Source organism: Solanum tuberosum, unplaced genomic scaffold (assembly GCF_000226075.1).
Source record: "Solanum tuberosum cultivar DM 1-3 516 R44 unplaced genomic scaffold, SolTub_3.0 scf00243, whole genome shotgun sequence".
Classification (NCBI taxonomy): Eukaryota; Viridiplantae; Streptophyta; class Magnoliopsida; order Solanales; family Solanaceae; genus Solanum; species Solanum tuberosum.
In genome coordinates this window covers 54,044-69,731 of record NW_006239166.1, presented here as the reverse complement: position 1 = coordinate 69,731, position 15,688 = coordinate 54,044, and the positions used below count along the sequence as shown (strand labels likewise).

Here is a 15,688-nt window from a genome sequence, read left to right as displayed (position 1 = left end):
GATCAACTGAAAGCCTAGGAAAGGGAATTGGAATGCGGTAAGCGTTATAAATATAGTAATAACATGTGTTGGCGTTATTTCTTGAAAGATTTTAAGATTATGGAATCAACTACAAGACGACGCGCTAATGAGATTAGTTTGGAGTTTCAATGGTAATTAACTTATAATGCACATCTTATGTTTCTGTTTAACAATGCAATGCATATTAAAGTATGCAATATACAACCTTGTTATATATATATATATATATATATAACCAACAGTGCAAATACTTGTCATGTCATACTTCAACGATACAAGATAAGTACAAGTTTGGCCAAACCTAGATAGAAGGCTTCAGCAAATGCGATGGCGTCAGTGCTGAACATAACCTGTTGAAATCCGAACATTATTTAGGAAAATATTCTCTTTAAATGGGGCCTCAAAGAGTAGTCAACTACGAATAAATGGAAATCCTAAGCCTGAACTGGAGAACATAATGTATCTGTAAGTACATGAACAACCTTATTCATTGGAGCAAGCTTCAGGAGTTCTTTCACTGATGATATCATCCCATGGAAGCTAAGTTTAGGAATTGCAAACCCAAAATCAAGATATACCTATATTAGAAGACAATCACTGTGTTAGGGAAACACGGGAAAAGATACTTCATCACTAACAATAGATGTGAAAAAGTCTCAAATTTGGCAGGTAATTCCTACTGCACAAGTAAAATCCATGTCTTAACATCAGAGCAACATGTTAATAGTTTCAGATAGAGGATTAATGATCTTACTTGAGGGTAAGCAGAAGCCAGAGAAGAGGAGCCTCTTCATGCTATATTTTTCAGGCTTCTCAGGGCGTTTCCACGACTCTACCACCCTGTCAATTCTCTTCCTATAACATGAATCCAATTTCATTTCATTTGGGAAAAAGTCATTTTTTATTATTAACAATGTCTTTGTCATTTGATCTAATAGCATTTCGTTAGATATGAACAAATTTGATAAATACTGATAAAGCTTTTTTTATATCTTCTTTTTAGGAGCCTGTGATCTTATTTTCTAGGTTTTGTTATTATACTGTCTGAGGATGAATTATAGTTTCATAAGAAGGAATATTAACTTACAGAAATATACATAAAATGGCCTCCTGAACTTGTCCGATACTTTCATTTTTACACTTTAACTAGGACTAGTACCGACTTTTTATATGTTGTTGAAAATTAAATGTACATATTGAACACAAATTTGATAATTATAAATCATGTTTCATGCGTGAATATCATTTGAACTCGCCGAAGGAGATGACTAAATAGTCTAGGGAGGTAATAGGTCCTCATGAAAGTTTAGTATCATACAGCAAATTCGATCAAAGTTGGGGTATTTTTCAGACTTTTATCCCGATCCGTTTCGATCAAGTTTGTGTATCTCCCACAATTTTCCCCAAACTTATTACCATGTGCCCTTCAATTGTTTATTTAACTTTGATAGATTGTACCTCCCTAAATTCCGTCTCCGTGCCTGATATGAATCAACTTAAAAAGGTTCATGTAAGTTGTGAGATCAGTACATATGTACAAACAATAGAAATTAAAGCTCGAAATCTGCTCGAGTTTAGCATGTTTAATTCACTAGCACCAATGAAAGTTGATTTGTGCGCTTGTACTAAACTACAAGCCCTGAATCTAAATTGTGCAAACATTCCTCAAGAGGTTCCGTCCATAAGATCCTTATCTCTTCCTTTATGTAAAGGATTGAATAAAATCAAAATTACGAGACCTGTATTGGAGAGATTGAGCTTAGTTGATTTGGACGATGCTTTCATTGTTACTCCCAATTTAGGTTTATTCAACCTATTTGATTCCTTTAAATTCCAAAACTCGTGTGCATTGGTGTGTTCAAAGCTAATGGTAGTTGAGATAGGATTGAAGTATGTTCGTGCAACCACTAGGTTTCTCGAGATGTTTCCCTTGGGAACTGAAACAACTGAATCAAAGGTATGTACATTCATATAGCTAAATTATGGTGGTGTTTACTCTGAGTAATTCGAAACTTATTAATGTGCCCATAGATAATACATCTTGTCTGTCGTTACGTGTTCATCTAGTTAGTATTTTTCCAATGGTTTTAGAGTGAACAATTTTTCCATTCAAGTTTGTCAATTTGTGTTGAATGTTACTTCTCATTGTCTATGAAAGAAGTAATATCTCATTGGGGAAATCTTCCAAGTAACTTTGAACCACTTCGTATCAAGAACAGAAATTTGGAAATACTCATGTCGCGGATACCAAGATATGAATCTCTGATTGATGAATTGTTTAGTTACTTCCATCCGCAGACTTTGCTAGTAAGAGTGGATTCAAATGCACTAAAGTATAATAGCTTTATACAGGTATACCGCAATCTTATGACTTCATTCTTCACTTCAATATTTTCCTATCTTCAATTGATCTCTTTCTCCGGTTTTTCATTGTACTGATAATATTATGAATACGTAGGTCCTATTAGACAAACTAAAAGACTGGGAAAGGGAATTGGAAAGCAGCAAAAGATGTGTACATAGTAATAACATGTGTTGGCATTGTTTCTTGAAAGGTTTTAAAATCCTTGAATCAACTACAACACAACACATCTTGGAGTTCCAATGGTAATTTCCTCATATTACTATTTTGTTTTGTTTTGCTTAACATTTACAATATACCTAGGTTTGATGAATTTATTTCCACCTTAGTAGATAGTTCCTGTGTTAGTTCTACTCTTTTATGTATACTTACGAAACCTCTTCATGCTTTATTTTCCAGGCACCACCGTTAGAGAAGATAAGCCCTCGACAACTTCAGACTTTATTTGAACCATGACTGTTTTTTTTTGTCATTGTGATTACATTCTTTTGTGTAATTTAGCCTGATGGTATATAAAATTTTTGCATTGTCATAGTACATTGGGTAGACTTTACCTGATTAATGTCCTGAAATAAAAAAAGCCATTATATTTCTTCCTACTAATGTTTTTCGCTGAAAAAACATGTCAAACAATTCTGGGCAATTCCATTTGTGCAAACTCCCAACCGAAAACCATGAGTGCACGTGTTTGGGAGGATAGTGACTACGCATTGTTAATTCGATAAGTTGTTTTCCTTTTACTCGGTTTATAATGTCATACTTTTTCTATTCTAACCGCGGGAGAAAGAATAAGGGCAATCATCAATTAGTTAAATTTACATTCATTCAGGCTAATAGATATTAAAAAAGTTCCAAGCTGAAATTGGATTGATTTGACAACTCTTGCTGAAAATCTCGAAAATTTTGACCTTCTCTTTGGAAACAAACAAAGCTTAATAAAAGGTATTTACATGGCTAAATGATCAAAGAAAAGGCATTTTATGAAAAAGGTGTATCATCTGATCCAATCCTTGTATGACATGTACACATGTTCATCAATGTCAGATTCAAGTTTTAATGGATTCATACAGTATTCTCAAATTAATTTACAATGATAACTGGAATTTGTGAAAACTCCACAATTTGTGTAAACTATTAAAATGTCCTTAACTTTAATACAATCTTGCCAAATGAGCAAGCATAGAAAGAATATCCTAAGATGTCAAATTAATAAAACACATACTTCAATATTCATTTTAGGCATAATACATAAATGTGTCCTTTGGATTAGAGACGTATCCAGGATTTCGGAAGAATGGGTGCACTATTACAAAAAAATTATAGGTCCAAATATATAATATTACTAGTTTTAAGTTTTAATATACGCATTTGATTTAATTATATAAAAAATTTACGGTGCTAAAATTTTATGAATTTTCAATGTATCACACTTGAAATTTTTGAAAGATTAAACCAAAAAAACAAAAGAAAAAAAATAGTTGAAACACCAAAAGTGTTGCCAATAACCACTTGGAGAGGTCTTACTTAAAAAAAAAAAACATAGATATAAGATTTAAATTTCTATCCTCATTTAGAGAGGTGCACCCAATAATCATCATCATATTATTAAATGATATTTTGAATGTGGGTTCACACATTTTTATTTTATTTTATTTTTAAAAAATAACACTACTATATGTGATCTAGAGAGGGGAGCATGAGTTCACGTGAACCCACAAAACCCCTCTAGATACGCCTCTGTTTGGGATGCAAATTGTCACGTAGGACACCACGTAAGACGTGTGTCTAGTTGTTCAACTTTATACAAACTTAAATGCCTACTTGTGCACATCCAAAATTGGAAGCAAAGACGTTAGTTGAGGCCAAGGTAAATGACATTTTTTTAAAATTTATTATTCCTAAATAAAAAAAGTATTATTTCTTAATATTTTCACAAGATTAAGGGCTCCTATACCTAGAAGGCAAGACATGTGTGTCTAGTTGTTCAACTTTATACAAATTTAAATGCCTACTTGTGCACCTCCAAAGTTGAAAGCAAAGATGTCAGTTGAGGCCAAGGTAAATTTAAAAATTTATTATTCCTAAATAAAAAGAGTATTATTTCTTAATATTTACACAAAGATTAAGGGCTCCTAAACCTAAAAGGCAGGAGTAGTCTTTATTTGAAGTTTTCCTATTTTACGAAATTAGTGAAACTATAAAAAATTAATTGGTAACAACTCCTAAATCAAATAAGAATCTGCTGCTCGATTTTTTTTTTTGTTCCTATATAAGGAATGATTTATCCTAAAGTAAACTATTAAGTTTTTTTGTTATATGTATCTCCAACCCCACAAAATACTAACATAGTTTATCTCATGTCCTCCATTGTTTGTGATGATATATTTTCCGAGTTACCATATGATATCGGTCAGAAAATCCTATCTTGTCTAAATCTAAAAGAAAGAGCAACAAGTTGCCTTGTTTCGAGAAATTGGTATCACATGATAACATCATTGGACGATCGCAAATTTGTACAAACATCCCCTTCAATCAAATACGGTGGATACTGCAATTGCATTCCATCTTCCAGGCTCAAATTCTGTAGAACGTGCTCTGCCCTCCGCACTGTCATCAAAGTTGCTGCAGATAACACTACTTTAACGGAAATGTATTTGTTTGTACCAATTTCCTCTGCTTTCTTCAAATTTTCCCCTGCACTTTTTGACTCGAGATTATTAACCGTTTTGCATTTAAAATTGTGCGAAATTAATGGGAATGATATTAAGGAGTTTCCTTGTTTGAAAGAAATCCATTTCGATCAAGTTTGTATATCTCCCACAATTTTCTCCAAACTTATCAACATGTGTCCTTCAATTGTTTATTTAACTTTGATAGATTGTACCTCCCTAAATTCCGTCTCCGTGCCTGATATGAATCAACTTAAAAAGGTTCATGTAAGTTGTGAGGTCAGTACATATGTACAAACAATAGAAATTAAAGCTCGAAATCTGCTCGAGTTTAGCTTGTTTAATTCACTAGCACCAATGAAAGTTGATTTGTGCGCTTGTACTAAGCTACAAGTCCTGAATCTAAATTGTGCAAACATTCCTCAAGAGGTTCCGTCCATAAAATCATTATCTCTTCCTCTATGTAAAGGATTGAATAAAATCAAAATTATGAGTCCTCTATTGGAGACTTTGAGTTTAATTGATTTGGATGATACTTTGTTTGGTTGTTAATCCCAATTTACGTTGGTTCAAGATATTCGATTCCTTTACATTCCAAAACACGTGTGCCTTGGATTGTTCAAAGCTAATGGAAGTTAGGATCGGATTGAAGAATAATCGTGCAATCATAAGTTTTAACGACATGTTGCCATTGGAAATTGACACAACTGAATCAAAGGTATGTTGGTGTTTATTTTGAGTAATTCAAAACAATTTCTCTATTCAATTTCCTTTCAAGTTTGACAACTTGTATTGAATATTATTCTCATTGTCTATGAAGGAAGTGATATCTCATTTCGGGAATCTTCAAAGTAAAGTTGAACCACTTCGTATCAAGCACATAAATGTGGAAATACTCATGTCGCGGATACCAAGATATGAATCTTTGATTGATGAATTTTTTAGTTACTTTCATCCGCAGACTTTGCTAGTAAGAGTGAATTCAGATGAACTAATGTATAATAACTTTATACAGGTATCCCGAAATGTTATGACTTCATTCTTTCACTTTAATATTTATCTATCTTCAATTCTCCATTTTTCCAACGTTATGAATATGTAGGTCCTATTAGACGAACTGAAAGACTGGGAAAGGGAATTGGAAACCGGCAAGCGACGTAAATATAATAATAACATGTGCTGGCGTTATTTCTTGAAAGGTTTTAAGATCCTCGAATCAACTACAAGAAAACACATCTTGGAGTTCCAATGGTAATTGCCTCATAATACACATCGATGTTGCATTTTGTCTATTTTTGTTAACGTCTACAATATACTTACCTTTGATGTGTCGGTTCTACTTTTTTATGTATACTTACGAAGCTCTTCATGCTTTATTTTCCAGGCACTTCCATTAGAGAAGCCCCTCGACCACAGGCTATATTTGGACAGTTTACAGGCAGACTGCTTTTGTTGTCATAGTGATTAGTTTCGTATAGGTTTTCTTTTGGTTTTCACATGAAAACTGATGGTTAAATACAAACAGATATTGTCTCTGTTTTCCTCTGTAAGATTTGAAGCCTTCACTACAAGCTATATTTGGACAGTTTACAGGCAGACTGCTTTTGTTGTCATAGTGATTAGTTTCGTATAGGTTTTCTTTTGGTTTTCACATGAAAACTGATGGTTAAATACAAACAGATATTGTCTCTGTTTTCCTCTGTAAGATTTGTTTGATTCATCGGCCTGAGCATTTTTAACCTTGTATACAGCTGGAATATTAGTGAACTAATTAACTAACCGAGATTAGCAACTAACTAACTGCTCGAGTTCTAACACATACTTCCTTTGATGCATGACTATGCCTGTCGAGTTCTTGGCATACTCAATGCCAAGGAAAAAACGCAGATCACCATGATCTTTAATCTTAAAGTTGGTCTGCAAATACCAATTTTGTCTCGGCAATCAATTGGAAATCATTCTGTAATTAACAGGTCATCGACATAGACCAAGACAACCACGATCTTCTCTGCTGCTTTCTTAATGAAAAGAGAATAGTCATGGTGACTCTGAGTGAAGCCAGCGTTTATTAAAGCTGATGTGAACTTGTTTTTCTTTTGACGAGAAGCTTGTTTAAGCCCATATAAAGATTTAAGCAACCTACACACCTTCTGCTTGTCCCCTGTGTCCGTGAAACCCTGGGCTACTGTCATGTACACTTCGTCACATAGATCACCTCGTAAAAAAGCACTGTTGACATTCATTTGGTGTATTTTCCATCCTTTGGCTGCAGCCATAGAAATCACTGTTCGTAAAGTGACCATTTTCACCACTGGTGAAAGGGTTTCCTAAAAATCCAATCCTTCCCTTTGATTGTATCCCTTAGCAACTAATCATGCCTTAAATTTGTCAATGGATACGCCCTGATGTTCATTGTTAGGTTGATTTGAAGTTGAAGTTTTGTATGTACATGAGTATTATTTCCTAATTATATTTACACAAAGATTAAGGACTCTGAAACAAACCCGAATTCTCAATACAGATACTTAAACATTATATAATAAGATAGCCAAACTACAACGACAACACTTAAAACTCTTGAAGTACAATGAAAAGTAACAAGTAACTAAGGATACATATAAGAATGGAGACGAGAAGTTAGACTGTAGAAAGAAGATGAGAGGAATAGACGGTTTCTCACTTCAAGCATAATTCTCCAAAAACCCGCAATGACAACCATTTAAACTCTACTCAATCTGGATCCCAAACAAAACTAGTATTGGACTGTCTAATTCTTGGGACTCTTTGTGGTTTATCCTTAGGTCCAATAGCTTGGCCAGTCGTGTTCACAACAATACTTCCCTCTGAAATGAGTCCTCAAGGTTCAAGTTGAGCCAAAATAACGAGGAAAATATAACACTCTTGTAAAACAATTTCTCTAGAAAAGTTCAACACAAAAACATTTGTTTTGTGTAAATTTTTGGCGATGTGATAAAGCATAGAAGGCAGTGACACCTGCAGCTCAACCGCAACTTCAAGAAGCATGTTACAAATTCTAAGAAGTGATGAAGAACCTGGAACAGCTAGAATTTCCACATTGGCTTGAATTAGATCAGTGTTCAAACGAACAGATAGATAGAAAGATCCAGCAGTTCTAAAACCAATCCTAGGAACAACCATTTGCTTGACCAAGTTAGATGGCAGAAAAACACCAGTAAAAGAGTAAGGAAGCTTCATCCCTGATTTCTCCATATAATAAAGTGCAATACACTATTTGTTGTGCGTGCAAATAATAGATGACAAAGGACTCCATGCCGTTGAGAAATTTGTCTCACTGAGTACTGCTTCTTTGTAACAACAATCACACTGACGATAGACATGGCAAATAGTATGATATGTCCAAGGCAGTTTACTATCATTCTCGAGGCTGTGCTTTGCATCTTCGTGTACATCTGCATATGGAGCACTCGCTAGAAGGCCATCCGCATTGTAACTTTCTCGACATTTTACTGATAGAACATGATCCTTCTCGACGAGAAATCCTTTCGTAAACACTAGCTCGGTTGAAGCAAGGAAAAAGAAGGTTGAGTCAGGACGTTTGGCAGATCCAACAAGATAGTAGAAATATACAACGCCAATGTGTTGACGGAATCCAGATTTATGGCTAGATCGTTGGCCATCATTCACGCTAGGATGTGCCTGCACTATGTCTTTCACATTTGAAGAACAACTTATCAAGTCTTGTGAAAGTAAAAAATGAATAAAATATCCAAGATCATTACAAAATATATTTGGCCGAACGAATGTTTTCTTGAAGTATATCACACAATCTTCATGTTTAAAATCAAAACTTGCATATAGGACTAGTAGGTTTACATCCCCTGCAATGCAAAGACTCTTGGATGCATTATAGCTATACCCAACAGAGAACCCAATAGACAAGGTTTGTCCACCTGTAATTGTGGAATATGAACTCAAAGGTTCTAATAGTACCAACGTCATGTCATGCGTTGTTGGGTGCAAGCAAAACCATGTACAATTTGCTCCTTCAATTGGTGAATCATTAGTGTCACTTTTATCTGCTTGCAGTAATATGTCGCTAATATCCCCAACATCAATTTTAGTTTCTCTAATTTCTTCAAACAATGCATGTGTCTCTACATTCGTATTAGAACCTGTTCGAAACAGGAACTCGAAACTAATTCCGGGATCCCATACATAGAGATTTGATGCAATTCCATGAACAGGGACAACGGAGGTAGTCGCACCAAGGTTGAATTGAAATTGAGTTGATCAATGAAAGTATTAGCAATATAAAAAGACGATGTCTTAAGGATTTCCTTGAATTCGTCCATAACTATGGTGGAACATCCCTTACAGAATTTCATTGAGAAAGCAATTTCTGTTACACTCACCACTTGTAGAACACCTTCATCATGATTTTCTCCCCCACACTCCACATCAGGTATCACTTCATCCACTGAAATTTCACTCTCAAGAAACACGATCAAGATAAATTGTATTAACGTACCTCTCTGACTTTTCTCCTTGGGGATGTCCATTGAAAAATTGGACTGCGATATTTTCAATACTTGTAGCTTCTTCACCAGGCATTTCAATTTGAGTGTCTGTTTGCGTTTCAGCAAATACTGTAGGGCAGTAACTAGTTAAACATTCGTCCAACACCTTGTGCACATCCGTTTTGCTTTTGCCTTCAGATTTCTCATCATACTTTTGAAACAAACGTGAATTTGTTACTCTATATTGCTCCACTGCTGCAGATTGGACAGGCTATCTTCTGGTGATTCGGGATGACATTTACGAAAGCGAATCAATACTTTCTCAGTAAAATGTTTCCAATTTGCCAGTTGTTTGTTCTGGAAAAGCCATTGATACCACTGCAAAACTATCCCGTCGAGATAGCACGAGGCAATAGATAACTTATGGTTTTCTGTAATCTCATAAAACTCAAAGTAGCGTTCATGAGAAATCCATAACTTTGGATTCTCGCCACAAAATCGTTGAAATTCCATTGTGATAGGTTTACTCCAACTCGCAATACAGATACTTACACATTATATAATAAGACTTAAAACTCTTGAAGTACAATGAAAAGTAACAAGTAACTAAGGATACATACATGAATGGAGATGAGAAGTTAAGACTGTAGAAAGAACCTGAGAGGAATAGACGGTTTCTTCAAGCATAATTCTCCAAAAACCGCAATGACAACCATTTAAACTCTACTCAACCTGGATCCCAAGCAAAACTAGTATTAGACTGTCTAATTCTTGGGCCTCTTTGTGGTTTATCCTCAGGCCCAATAGCTTGGCCAGCCGTGTTCACAACAGACTCCTAAACTTAAAAGGCAGGAGTCTTTATTTGAAGTTTTCCTATTTTCAATTCTTTTTTTTTTTACTAAATTAATAAACCTATAAAAAATTAATTGGTGGTAATTATATAGTTTAGAACTCCTAACCTAATAAGAGTCTTTAAGTTTTTTTTAAACCTATTTTATTATATGTATGTCCAACCCTACAAACCACTAACACAATTTGTCTCATGGCCTCCATTGTTTGTGATGATATATTGTCAGAGTTACCAAATGATATCGGTCTGAAAATCCTTTCTTGCCTAAATCTGAAAGAAAGAGCAACAGCTTGTTTTGTTTCGAGAAATTGGCATTACATGATAACATCATTGGACGATTGCAAATTTGTAAGAACACATCATGATTCACACAAATACTGTGGATACTGCTATCGAGATAAACTCGAATCCTGTAGAAACTGTCATACTCTCCGCCCTATCATTGTAAAGCTTGCTTCAGACAACACTACTATAACAGAATTCTATTTGTTAGTACCAATTACCTTGCTTTACTTTCAATTTTCCCTTGCAGTTTTCGAGTCGAGATTATTAACTGTTTTGCATTTAAAATATTGTCGTATTGATGAGAATGATATCAAGAATATCATTCCTTGTTTGAAAGAGATCTATTTTGATCACGTTGCTATTTCTTCGTCAACTTTATCCAATTTTATCAACAAGTGCCCTTCTATTGTTGAATTAACTTTGATGTCTTGTTCCTACCTTTATTCCGTCTCAGTGCCTCATCAAAATCAACTTAAAAAGGTTCATATGAATTGTGGCCGTAGATATCTAAAGGAAATAGAAATAAAAGCTCGAAATCTGCTTGAGTTTCACTTGTTTAATTCATCAGCAGAACTGGAAGTTGATTTGTGCGCTTGTACTAAGCTACAAGTCCTGAATCTAAATTGTGTAAACATTCCCCACCGTTTTCGTCATGAGGTTTCCTCCATAAAATCCTTATGTCTTCCTTTAGGTAAAGGATTGAATAAAATCAAAATTATGAGTCCTGAATTGGAGAGTTTGAGCTTAATTGACGTGCTTGATTTGGACGATGTTTTCATTGTTAATCCCATTTTACATTGGTTCAAGATATTCGATTCCTTTATTTTTCAAAACTCGTGTGCCTTGGTGTGTTCAAACCTAATGGAAGTTGAGATGGGATTGAATTATGTTGGTGCAATCATTAAGTTTAACGACATGTTGTCATTGGGAACGGACACGACTGAATCAATGGTATGTACATTCAAATAGCTCAATTATGTTGGTGTTTACTTTGAGTAATTCAAAACATTTTCTCTACTCAATTTTCTTTCAAGTTTGATAATTTGTGTTGAATATTACTTCTCATTGTCTATGAAGGAAGTAATATCTCATTCGGGAAATCTTCGAAGTAACTTTGAACCACTTCGTTTCAAGAACATAGATTTGAAAATACTCATGCCGTGGATACCAAGATATGAATCTTTGATTGATGAATTGATTAGTTACTTCTATCCGCGGACTTTGCTAGTAGGAGTGAATTCAGATGCACCAAAGTATAATAACTTTACACAGGTATCCCACAATGTTATCTTCACTTTAATATTTTTCTATCTTCAATTATATTTCTCCATTTTTCCAACGTTATGTTTATGTAGGTCCTATTAGACGAACTGAAAAACTGGAAAAGGAAATCGGAAAGCAGCAAGCGATGTAAGCATAGTAATAAAATGTGTTGGCATTATTTCTTGAAAGATTTTAAGATCCTCCAATCAGCTACAAAACAATACCGTATGGAATTCCAATGGTAATTGCCTCATAATACACATCGATGTTGCATTTTGTTTATTTTTGTTAACGTCTACAATATACTTACCTTTGATGTGTCGGTTCTACTTTTTTATGTATACTTACGAAGCCTCTTCATGCTTTATTATTCAGGCACTTCCATTAGAGAAGCCCCTCGACCACAGGCTATATTTGGACAGTTTACAGGCAGACTGTTTTACATCAAACGAAAATGAAATATATTAATCCGGACAAACCTGCTAAGACTCAAATCTTAGCATCATAGCCAGGTAATGCAAAGTCAGAGATTCTTCTTGGCTCCCTTTTCTAGAACTCTTTTTTCATCCTGAGTTGTTAAAAGTTGTGTTGACAATATCCAGGCCAAGGCCACAGTGAAATTGCCTTCACTAGACGGGGACCAAACCTGTGATCATGATCTTAGTCTGATTGGAAAGTTGATTCAGCAAAATGTTCCAGTTCCATCTTTCATTGTTGAGGACCTCTTTAACCATGACATTACGGACACTAATACCAGTAGGCAGAAACTTGCATAGGGGACCCAATTGTCGCACCAAATTGCTCTCTGTTTCAGAGTTAAAGAACAGAGAATTTTCTGGCGGATATCATTTGGTAACGGAATTCTATTTGTTTGTACCAACTTCCTCTGCTTTCTTCCAGTTTTCCCCTGAAGTTTTTGAGTCCAGATTATTAACTGTTCTGTATTTAATATATTGCAATATTGATGAGGATGATAGTTAGGAGTTTCATTGTTTGAAAAAGATCTATTTCGATCACGTTTCTATTTCTCGCACAACTTTCTCCCACTTTATAAACAAGTGTCCTTCAATTGTTGAGTTAACTTTGATAGATTGTTTCTACCTTTATTCCATCTTAGTGTGTCCCAATCTGAATCAACATAAAAAGGTTCATGTGAATTGTTGCAGTAGAAATAAAAGCTCGAAATTTGCTTGAGTTTCACTTGTTTGATTCACCAGCAGGACTGGAAGTTTATTTGTCCGCTTAATATTAAAGGAGAATTTCCCAAATCTATTCGTATGGACATTGTAAATGAAGCTACTGGGAAAATGAGGACTGAACTAATTCAAATTAGATATGACTATGTTCCAAAGTACTGTGAAGAATGCAGAATGCAAGGGCACAGCAAGGAGGAGTATCGAATTGGCAACCACAACCATAAGGATTAAGAAGGTGAGAACAAAAGAGAAATTGTTGAGAGGATAGAGATTAAGAAACAACCACAACCATGGTTACACAGATTTCAAAAGCGGAAAGCTAGAATTCTATCTAGTGGTAAAGTGGTAGGCGATCCAGGTGTGTGGAATGTGGTGAATGATAGAAATCCCAGCAAAAATAAGGCTGCATCTTCCTCAACCTTACCTATGGTGGAAAATAGGTTTAAAGAGCTAGGAGAATCATTTCACAACCATGCAGTTTAAGCATCTAGCAGAACCAACAGTAACACAAATGAGAAGAATGTTGAAAATTGATAAAACAAAAGGTGAAAGAATGATCCAGCAGGAATAATCAGCTAAAGCTTGGTTCAACCAAGTTTTCGGTATACGAAATACTATTGTACTTTCCTCAAAAGTTCTAGCAGTCCTTGCACCACAACAACAAAATGAGATTGCAAAGATTAAAAATGAAGAAGAAAGGAAATTTCCAGAGAGAATAGGGAATTACAGTGGTAGATTTTGATCAACAATGAAAGTTTCAGATGCAGAAGCAAGATGCTCTTGCAATGACTTCAATTTTGATTACAATTCCTACACCACAACAAAATGCAATAATTGATCAGCAGCTTAATATGAATGAGAATGAGGGGGAAAATAGTTCACATGTTAATGAGACCTTCGCAGAAGATAAGGAGATCCAACAAGTTTTAGTAGTAAATCAATAGGGAGAGGGTTCATATGATATATAATGTAATTTCAGTTCTCAACAAATCAGAAGTAGCAGTGCAAAAGAGTGAAGTTGTTAATATTGAAAAGAGTTAGAAATATGCATAAGAACTGCAACTGTCCAAGTTATCTGTATTGTAGGGTAGTTATTTACTGTTTAGCAATTAATTAGTTTCTATGTTATCCCTTATCCTTAGGAGTTGGTTTCTTTATTTCAGTTGTCTTGTAAACTCTATAAACTAGTCTGGATTTATAATGAAGTATGTAATTTTTCTTTCATTAATATTTCTTTACTTGTTTATCAAACTGGTGTTTCCACTTGTTCAATAACAAGAGATACCAAATTTTTACGTTCTTCCTTCTCCGTAAACTAACAAATTGGCAATCATGAACCCATTGGTAAAATACGTACTAAGATCAACAGAAAAATAATGAAAGAAGATGAATCTTAAAATGGATAAGATTTGGGAGTGAAATAATTGTGTGGAACAAAACTTATGGTGTCACAATTCGAGGGTACCCCTAGTCGTAACATAGTGCGCTTCTTAAGTGACCCCAAGCTAGCCCATTGCCTGACACGATATTAAGATTCATATAGATAATAACCGAAGATAACTAATGCAGAAGCTAAATTAAGATTAATGAGCAAGAATGTGAAATTGGTATTGTCGCCATTGCCTAATAACACCATCACATATATTTCCAGGTAATGCATTGATGACACTCTTTCAGCATTGCCTGGATAGAAATACTATATGAATCGCATTTTAGATGTTAAAAGAACTATCTGGGACAAAACATGGGTACATCCTGACATTGGAATTACAAGTACAAGATCCCTTTGGGTTGGGTTGTTGACTTTGGGTACAGGATGTACCCATGTTCGGTCCCAGACAGTCCTTGTAACATCCGGCAATTTGAAATAACTATGAAGAGGCGTAGAATTGGAAATAGTCATTTTTGGAAAGAATTTAAAAATCTGGAAAATTTGGTTAAGTATGGGAAAAAGTGAGTTTTTGGCCAACTTTGAACAGCCATAACTCCTAGCTCAGGATGAGTTGGGTGTAGTTCCAGTTATGTTTGCGAAGCCCGTGGAGTGATCTTTCTAACGCCGCTGAGTTTTCTCGATTCCGAGTTTATATGAGTGAGTATGCCCTTTCGAAGTTAGGCTGTTGGTAAGGGAAGTCAGTCCGAAAATTGTAAGGGTATTTTGGTCTTTTCCCTAACCATTTCTTTTGGATATATATTAAGGTTTTAGACTGATTTTAAATCAGTTTTCCCTTTTTAGAAAGTGAGAGTTAGGGTTCTTGAGAGAATAGGAGAGAAGAGGAGAAGAAGCAACTCCGTAAAGATCGTCGTGGTTTTCGTCGGGGGTGATCCCTATTAAGGTATGTGAGATCATAGTGTTGGGTTGGTTCTTTCTCATTTTAATTCCGAGAAAAGTTGTTGGTTGTGTTGTTGAAATTTGTGGTTGTGTGTGTGGAAGTTGTTGGTTGTGTTGTTGAAGTTCCTTGTTGTTTTAGGACATGTTTCCGGTTGTGATTTTGAGTTGAATCTAGTGTATGTTGAGGGGTTTTATTATTCTAAGTGTTTGGGGC

At 35.0% G+C, this 15,688-nt stretch overlaps 1 long non-coding RNA gene across 1 annotated transcript; it reads right to left on the bottom strand.

The window, feature by feature from the left end:
* Positions 1 to 320: 320 nt before the first annotated feature.
* Positions 321 to 797, bottom strand: LOC107062562 (uncharacterized). Its single transcript, XR_001474702.1, has 3 exons — positions 776 to 797; positions 504 to 599; positions 321 to 371 (listed from the first exon to the last, which is right to left on the bottom strand). It is a non-coding gene; the product is annotated as an uncharacterized lncRNA (long non-coding RNA).
* Positions 798 to 15,688: the final 14,891 nt, after the last annotated feature.